The sequence below is a fragment of the Notamacropus eugenii genome, chromosome 2 (assembly GCF_028372415.1).
Source record: "Notamacropus eugenii isolate mMacEug1 chromosome 2, mMacEug1.pri_v2, whole genome shotgun sequence".
NCBI classification, from domain to species: domain Eukaryota; kingdom Metazoa; phylum Chordata; class Mammalia; order Diprotodontia; family Macropodidae; genus Notamacropus; species Notamacropus eugenii.
This window is the reverse complement of record NC_092873.1, coordinates 83,425,826-83,434,339: the sequence shown is the minus strand read 5'-3', so window position 1 is coordinate 83,434,339 and position 8,514 is coordinate 83,425,826. Positions and strand designations below refer to the sequence as shown.

Here is an 8,514-nt window from a genome sequence, read left to right as displayed (position 1 = left end):
TCTGCTCTAGCAGTCCGAATTCCTGGGATTACCCTGTGCTGGGGAGATCACAGGTCTGGACTCCAAAACGAAACCAAATGTTTTAAAAGTGGAGAGACAGAAGCGACAAGTTCCCTTCTAGATTGGATGGCTTATGCTCCTATTTTATTCATGAAGGATATGAGTGTTGGAGTTATTGCTCACATGTACGCTACAGAATTTTATGTCTAGATCTTTGAGTCTATGTGGCCTATTTAATACTGTAAAACCATCTCACGCAGATTTTCCTCATATATCCTTAGGCGTCATGGTGAACATGGAGTAATCTGGGATTGAATCCTGCCTCTGACACTACTAGGTATCATAGCAAAGTGATATCACCTCAACCCAGAGGTCCAGAAAAGGAAGGACATCTTCAGTTGAATGAGACAGTTTAAGTTTCAGAATGTTCAGTGGAAGACAATTCCAAGAACCCTGTCACTGTAAATGAATGTTCACTCGACAGCGGCAAAGGGTCAACCAAGCCCAAACCTATCACCAAACTACCAGTCCCACAAGTTATTACTTAAATTCCTCCTTTTCTTCAGATCTAGCTGAGGTTCTCAACTCATTGTTATCTAGTTTGATGCTTACAATCACCTTAAAATCAATATGGGACACATAGCATGCCCACTTTTCAAAGGTGAACATACTAATTAAGTGATTCATTTATCTACTAGTCGGTAAGAACCACAGGTTGAGTGGTTCTTTGACTTTAGATATCTTGCATATATATTGCAATATATATAGCATATAGCTTAGAGCTGCCTCTAAATAAAGGCCCTTAAAAGAGTACTTTTGAAGTTTAGAATTTCTATCTAAAATGTGTCCCCTAAGTCCTACTAGAGGTTAATGGTAATAATAACTCACATTGATACAGTTCTTTTTAAAGGTCTGAAAAGATCTTTCTATATGTTATTTCATTTGATCACAACTCTGTGAGGAAGATGCTATTTATTTGTCATCCCCATTTTACAGGTATTGAAAATGGAAACTGAGAGGGTTAATTGACTTATGTAGTGTCACACAGACAATAAATTAGGAAGAATTTGAAACCAGATCTTTCTAATGTTGAGGACATATTCTTTTCATACTCAATGCCATAAAAGCTATATGGAAACCTTGAATATTCCATGGTGTCTTTATTTCAGATTTAATACCACAGCAGAAATATAAAATTGATCATCGAAAAGAATTTGATAAATCACCTTACATTCATGTGTCATGGAATTCCTGAATGCTAAATACAGCTAACTCTGAAGTAATGCACTGAAATTTATCTTGTATGTTAATAGAAAGCATGGATTTTGTACTGGCTTTGACTAAAGAACTATTATTTGCTCTTTTTCATTTTTTACAAGTTGTTTTATTATAAGTAGGAACCATATTTAAGGTTGTGGAAGGAGGCCTGGTTTTCTTCATCCAAATCAATACAAATACCTTATAAGATGAACTTGCAGTCAATAGCTTATATTTCATTAAATTCAAGTCAAGCAATTGTCATTTACAAAAGGTATGTGTTTCTACCAGAGGAGAGATACTCCTCTTTCCCCATAGGTCAGCAATGCAGAAAAGCAAAAACAACAAAAACAAACAAAACACATGCAACTGGTCTTGTAACATGTGAGATTCTACTTCCTAGGAGCAATTAACATGACCCGGGAATGTTGTGAACCATCATTAAGAGAGGTGAGGAACCTTTAAACAAAATTCTTGTTTTTTAAAAAATATAAACTCTGGCATTTAGAATATCAGGTATAAAACACCTTAACAAAAACAGTAAGGCAGATGTGTTGGGAAATTGGCAAAATGGCGGTTATAAAAGATCTCATTATCATGATGGAATTTCCAGTGGGTTACTGAGGTATAGATAAGAACTTTAAGTGAGATCTGTGTTTGGAATGTGATGAACAATTTTAAGAACACTACTACTGAAACGAACTGGTTTCAATCATCTCAGCTATTTTAAAGGATCATAGACTGTCATGTGAGCTAAAGGGACCTCTTAAGGAAAGAACTACAGGTTATTTAGCCCAATCTTCTTATTTTAAAGCTGAGGAGAGGCTTAGGAAGGGGAAGGGAACAAGTGCCCAAGCCCCATGGGATTCAAACTCAGAGACTAGGGGCATTTTTTTGGAATAGAAAAAAGGGATATAGTTAAGTTGAACAACATATATGAGTAATCTGACCATACTGAACACCATTCTACCTTTCATAATATGACTTTTTTTAAGGGAGAAATTAAAGATTAAATAAATGTTTTATTAATTTACTGGTTAAGTTTACTAATTACTGGTTAAGTTCATTAATTACTGGTTAAGTATTACTTCAGTCTTTCAAAGAATGATTATCTCATGCATATGAGGTACTGGAAGGCTGAGAGGCTGACATGTTTTAGGAGAGGAATTTGAATGTGTAATTTTCCACACTCCAAGTCCTGGAACTTTTTACCCACTATATTAATGGATAAAACATAAAGACTCTCTTTTACTGTAAATTAGAATTCAACAGGTCCTGAAAGAGTTTTCACACACTTTGGAGCAGGATTGGGACTAGGCATCCCTTCTAAGGGAGGAGGGGTTGGAGAGATGGGGAGTTGGAGAAGAGGATATGTCATTCACTCCAATTCTTGAAAGATAAAAAGAAAAGCATGAATACACTACAGATTTCCATGATGTTTCCCAGGGGGAGCTGCTTTATTTCTCACGTATCCAAATTTCTCCTATTTTTGTAGCATGTTAGTAATTTCTCCCCCATAAGAAGGTCTAGAGTGTTTTAGTCAAATTTCAGTTCAGATCCTGTCATTTCTCTGTAGATCTCCTTTATATCGTTGCAGGCACTCTCAAAGTGGGCACTTTCATCGTAACTGCTGGTGATGAAGATCTGACTCTTGGTCCCCAAGTCACTAGGCACGTGGAGGTCACTTACAAAAATGAATTTTTGCTCAATGGGCTCTATGAGCTCCAAAGGCAGCTGGAGTTCTTTTTCGGGGTCTTTACTCTCCACAGCGGCGCTCACGATGGCGATGTACTTCCCCTGTGGTGCCACGCTCTGGGCTGATGAAGTGAGGAAGATGTAGATGTCCGAACGGCGGTTTGTCTGGGCAGCAGGGATGATGATGAGTCCCGAGTTGGCTCCCTTGGTGTTTCTAATGGGGTGCCCAAGAAGGCAGATGGCTCTGATGACTTGGCCCACCTTGTGCACCCGTTCTGGCACGTAGCTGGGATGGCAGACCAGCTGCTTGTACCTTGTGACTCAGCCCTCGAATCTGATGCCCACCACCCGGCCGTCCCTGATGAGTATTTCTTCTACCGGCTTGTTCGTTAAGAAAATGGCCCCTTTGCTGCTGGTAAACCGGCTGAAGGCCTGCGCCAGCTCTCCGATCCCGAATCGCGGGTAAAGGTAAGGACTCTTCCCATTCTCGGCCAGGGATAAGGTGTAGAGTTGGATCCTCTGCAGTGTTTCCAGGCAGGGCCAGTCCAGATATTCGTTGGTATGACTTAGGGCCAGGGCGTGTCCTGCAAAGTCCCTGACATCTTGGTCCAAGTCGAATCTCTGGAAGAGATCTTGACAGTTCATCTTCCAGGGATCCCCCCCTTCGTAGGTTCGGGGGTCTTGCTCCTTGAATTTCAGGGTGTACACGAAGAAATTGCGGAACCGGCGTTTCTCAAAGAGTCCCAACAGCCCGGAGGTCAGGGCCTCGGTCTCGGTGGTGGGCACTTTTTGGATGCGGTGGTTCTTGTACAGGAAGCCAGCATCCACCACGCGGAGGTCCAGGAAGCGCAGCGCGTCCAGGCGGGTCAGGATGTTCACCAGCTGCCCCTTGGCTATGAGGAACTTGGGCAGCAGGGCCACCTTCCAGGCGCGCCCGCAGCCCAAGGTGGCAGGGGGCGAGCAGGGCACGCTGAAGTGGCGGTAGGCCACGTGGAGTGGACTGAGAGAGGCGCTGTCCACACCGCGCTGCGTGCGGTGCTCCACGTGAAGCACCGGCTTCCCGAGCCGGGCTAGGAGGCTCCCGAGGGCACACTCCTTCAGCCCGGTGCCCAGGACGATGACGTCGTAGTCTTGGTTCATGCTGGGTCGCAGCGGGGGCTGGGGCAGAAGACAGCGAGGAGGACCAGGAGGGTGGTGATGAGGAGCAGCTCGTTGGGGGGCAGGAGGTGAAGGACGGCGGTGAGCAGGAAGAGCAGTAGCAGCAGCCCAACGAGGCCTGGGGCGCCGAGGACGTGGGAGAGGCCGGCGACGACGAGGACGGCCAGGAGAGGCGACAGGGTGGCAGGAGGACGGGGACGAGGACAATGACGACGAGGAGGAAGAGAACGAGGACCCTGAGGACAGTAGCGACGAGGACGAGGAGGACGAGGTGGTGGAGGAGGAGAAGGGGTGGATGGGCAGGGAGAGGAGCACCAGGAGCAGGAGGACGGAGAGCCAGAGGAGAAGGGAGGGGAGCAGCACCGGCAAGAAGGCCAAGGCGGAAAGGAACACTAGGGTGGAGAAGGAGGCGAGGGCCGAGGAGAAAATGGAGGAAGCGATGGTGAAGGTGGAGGGGGAGCCTGAAGAAAAGACGATGGAGCCGGAGCAGGAGGTGCCAGAGAAAAGGACGGAGTCAGAGCCAGAGGTGGAAGACAAGACAGAGCCGGAGCCTGAGGGGCCACAAAAAGGATGGAGCAGGAGTCGGAGACGGCGCCGGAGCCGGGGCCGGAGTCAGAGGTGGCAGCAAAAACGAGGGAGATGCAGCCCGAGTTGGAGGTGGCAGCAAAAAGGACGGAGATGGACCCCGAGCTGGAGGTGCAAAGGATACACGAAGGATGGAACGGGGGCCGGAGCCGAAGGTGGAGGCCAAGGCAGAGCTGGAGCTAGAGGTGTCAGGGATGAGGATGGAGGTAATGGAGCCAGAGGTGGAGGCAAAGACTGAAGCAGTCTAGGTGTGCGAAGCTTCTCTTCGGCGATCTCAGAGCCGGCAACTGAGAGAGCTAGCTGGCATAGTTGGTGCGCATGCCAGAAGGAGAAATGGAAGTGATGAGGAGGAAAGGATGAAGAGGAAAGGAAAGAGAAAGAAAGGGTAGGAGAACAGAGGAAAGGATTACAGGAAAGCTGACACATGGGAAGCAGAGATGGAATAGGAGGGGAGAAGAAGAAACCATGAGAGAGGGAAGAAAGGAGTGTGGTAAAAAGTACAGAAAGAAGAAGGGGCAAAAAGGAAGAGGTGTACATGGAAAAGAGGCTGGGCTGGAAGAAGGGGGGAGGGGAGACAGGAGAGGAGAAGGGGAGGAGACTGGACAGCTCCAGCAGGGCTCTGTGCTCTAGCTGGGGGGCAGGGCAGTGGATTACTAATGAGACTAATTTTCCCAATTGGAGATCCCCAACAGGGAGCCCCCTATAAAGCTATGGAGAAGGAAAACCTTCAGAGGTAGAAGGGGCTGCCTTCTTTCATTTCTCCCTCTGTATTCTTTGGCTTAGGACAGTCTGAACTCCAGGTAACAGGAGGCTGAATGAGGTTCTCCAGCAAATACCAATGATGAAGATACAGTATTACTAGGACTAAGAATTTGTACATTGAGGTAAAAATGTAATTAATTTACATTATTGAAATTTCCTCTTATGATTGTGATCAACTGACCCTCTTAGAAAACTGCTTGAGGACACTGAGGTTAATACTCATGATCACTCAGCCAGCATACACGAGAGTTAGGAAATGAATCTAGATCTTTCTTTTCCAAAGGCAGGACTCTATATTCCGTTCACCAGGCTGCCACCAAAGACAGGAGGGAGTTGGACATGGATGGACAGCCAAAGGTGGGGCTCAACACTGTACTGCCTCAGCTGACCTACTATACCCTGGGGGAGGGAACCAGCTCTCCTGTAAGTACAGATGTCATCATAAACATATATGGGGTAGGAGAGGACAAGAGAGGGAAACCAAGGAGGAAGGAGGGAGCAAGAAGGGATGATGAGGTCAAATTGGATCAAAAGGCTGACTGGGTAGTTCTGGGAAGGCAGGAGAATCAAGAATGAAGCAAAAGGGGTATAAGGTAAGGTGATAGGAGAGGTTGGGAAAGGGGGAAGAAAGGGGAGGGGAGAGAACAGGGAAGACAGCATGAGGAGGAAGGGAAGAATCGATTACAGGATCCTAAAGTTCAATCTGTAAGGGCCCCCTCAGTCCAGGCAGTCCAAAACCAGTCAACTGAAGGAAACATCAGTGAGCTGTCTGAGGTTGCAAATGTAATAAATCAAAGATGCTTTTAGATCCCAGGTCCTCTGACTCCCTTTCCTCTCATGGAACCTGCCTCCTGTGACTACTTAGAGGTAAATGGACATAGGGGTCAGAAAAGAGTTGGTAAGTGGAGGAGGATGAGGAGGAGGAGGAGGAAGAGGATGGTAGGTTGGGAGAGTAGACCTGAGAAAAGATGAGGAGGGGAAGTAGAGGAAAAGACAGGACAAGCAAGAGGGGAGAGGAGAGGGAGGAAATGCTGGAAATGGAAGTTCTGGGAAGGGGGTCCATTTAGAGCTGAGACGGATCTCAGGGATCATCTTGTCAAACACTCTCACTTTAGAGAAGATGGATGTAAAGGCCAGGAAAGTTTTACACTGGGTCATATTGGGGGTAAGAGCAAAAATGAGGATTTGCCTCCAGGTCCTCTGACTTCTGAGCCACATTTCTGAAGGACTCTGCTTCCTGTGATGGGGGTGGGGGGTGGGGAGGAGACAAAGTAGGGGGTGGAATGAGAAGAAAAGGGGGTGGAGGAAAGGGGAAAAATGCAGGAGAGAATCATAGCATCAGCCATTGGAAGCTGGAAGGGATTCTAATCCAACCTTTTCCTTTTGTGAAAGATGCCACTGAGCCCCACAAAAAAGCGAGTGACTTGTGCAAGATGACACAGGTAATTAGGTGGGATTGAAAAAGGAGTGGGGAGAAAAGAGGCTGGGGAAAGGGAGAAAAAGGAGGAGGTGAGAGGTGGAGGAGGGTTGAAGTTGGGAAAAGATGAGGGTGGAGGGGATAAGGCCAGGAGGAGGCAAAGAATGAGTGTGGAGGGGAGGGCAGGAGGGAGAAGGCTGGTCAGCTGCAGGGTTGGTAAGTGAGCTGGAGCTGTGGGCACTGTCCTGGAGCTCTGTCCTGGGCTTCTTCAACTAAGTTTCAGTTGGCAGGTTCAGGTCTGGGAGAGACTGCTTGTTTTGTCCTCCTGGAGCTTGGTATGGAAGGCCAGCAGGTGAGGAACTGGGTCTCTAGAATGGCCCAAGTGCACCCACAGGTCTCAGTCACACATTTGTTCCACAGATTTTCTGAGAGTATGGCAAGTGTTTCCACTTAACTTTTTCCTCCCTAACCTACACCGGGATGTGGACACACATACACACCCACACTCACACATACTCACACACACACAGATACACACACTAAGGTATATACACAGAGACACACACAGAGACACACACACATACAGGGAGATATACACACAGAAACAGATACATACACAGAGATATACACACACATATACACTGAGATACACAGACAGAGACACATACATACAGAAACAGTATTAAAAAATGCAAATTTTTAAAAGAGTTGTTCAAAGCCAGCTACATCCCAAGCATGTTGTGAGGTCCCAATGAGGTAATATTGGTAAAAGTGCTTAGACCAGCGTCTGGCACATAGTAGGGACTTCAGAAATCCCAGGTTCTCTTCCCTCCAGTACACAGTTGCTAGAGGGCTGGCTTCGATGCAGTCCCCAATCCAAGACCTTCCTCCGATATACAGGCAGTGAGGTAGCTCTGCCCCCCAGGCCCTGGCAGAGAGCTCACTCCTCATAGCTACAAATACACACACTTGTTGGGCTCATCTCATCTCTGGAGGCCACCTCCCTATGGGTGACTCCATACACTCCCCCCACTCCAAGAAAAAGTAAAATAAGCACAAAAACATTAAAAGATAAGAGAGATAACAGAGCAGGGCTTTTAAAAAAGGAAACAAATATCAGGATACTGAGACAGCTTCCCCAATCAAATGGTAACATTCACTGGTCAGTTCTATCCACATGTAACTAGCTTTTGCCCCTCACTTAGAGCAGGGAGGTTCTTCCTTAGTCCAGAAGTTGAGGATGATGTCAGCTTTGGTTTTGTCCTCCCCACTACTCTGTTTTGGGGCTCTAGGACATTTGAGACAATAATTGGGAGTATTATATCGTCACCAATGAACCTAAATTCTCCCAATTCTAGATCCACAGCTAGGAACCTACTCCTGGGCTATGGAGAAAAAATACCGCCCCTGGGGGAGAAGATGGCCTCCTCTTATCCCTGCCTGAGTCCCAAGAGGTCTGTCTGCTTTGTCTTGAGGTTAACTCCAAGGTACAGAAGGGTGAATTTGTTAGTCCTCATGATAATGAAGAAGAACCATACTACTAGTGGAATATGAAATTAAGGCCCATTTCCTGATTTCATAGGTGTGACAAAATCCCCTGTGGAAACTGCCTCCTGTGATGGAGATCAACTGATCCTCTC

At 46.7% G+C, this 8,514-nt stretch overlaps 1 pseudogene; it reads right to left on the bottom strand.

Annotated features, from left to right (window-relative positions):
* Positions 1-2,693: 2,693 nt before the first annotated feature.
* On the bottom strand, positions 2,694-4,212 carry LOC140525808 (rab GDP dissociation inhibitor beta pseudogene; annotated as a pseudogene).
* Between the last annotated feature and the right edge of the window lie 4,302 nt (positions 4,213-8,514).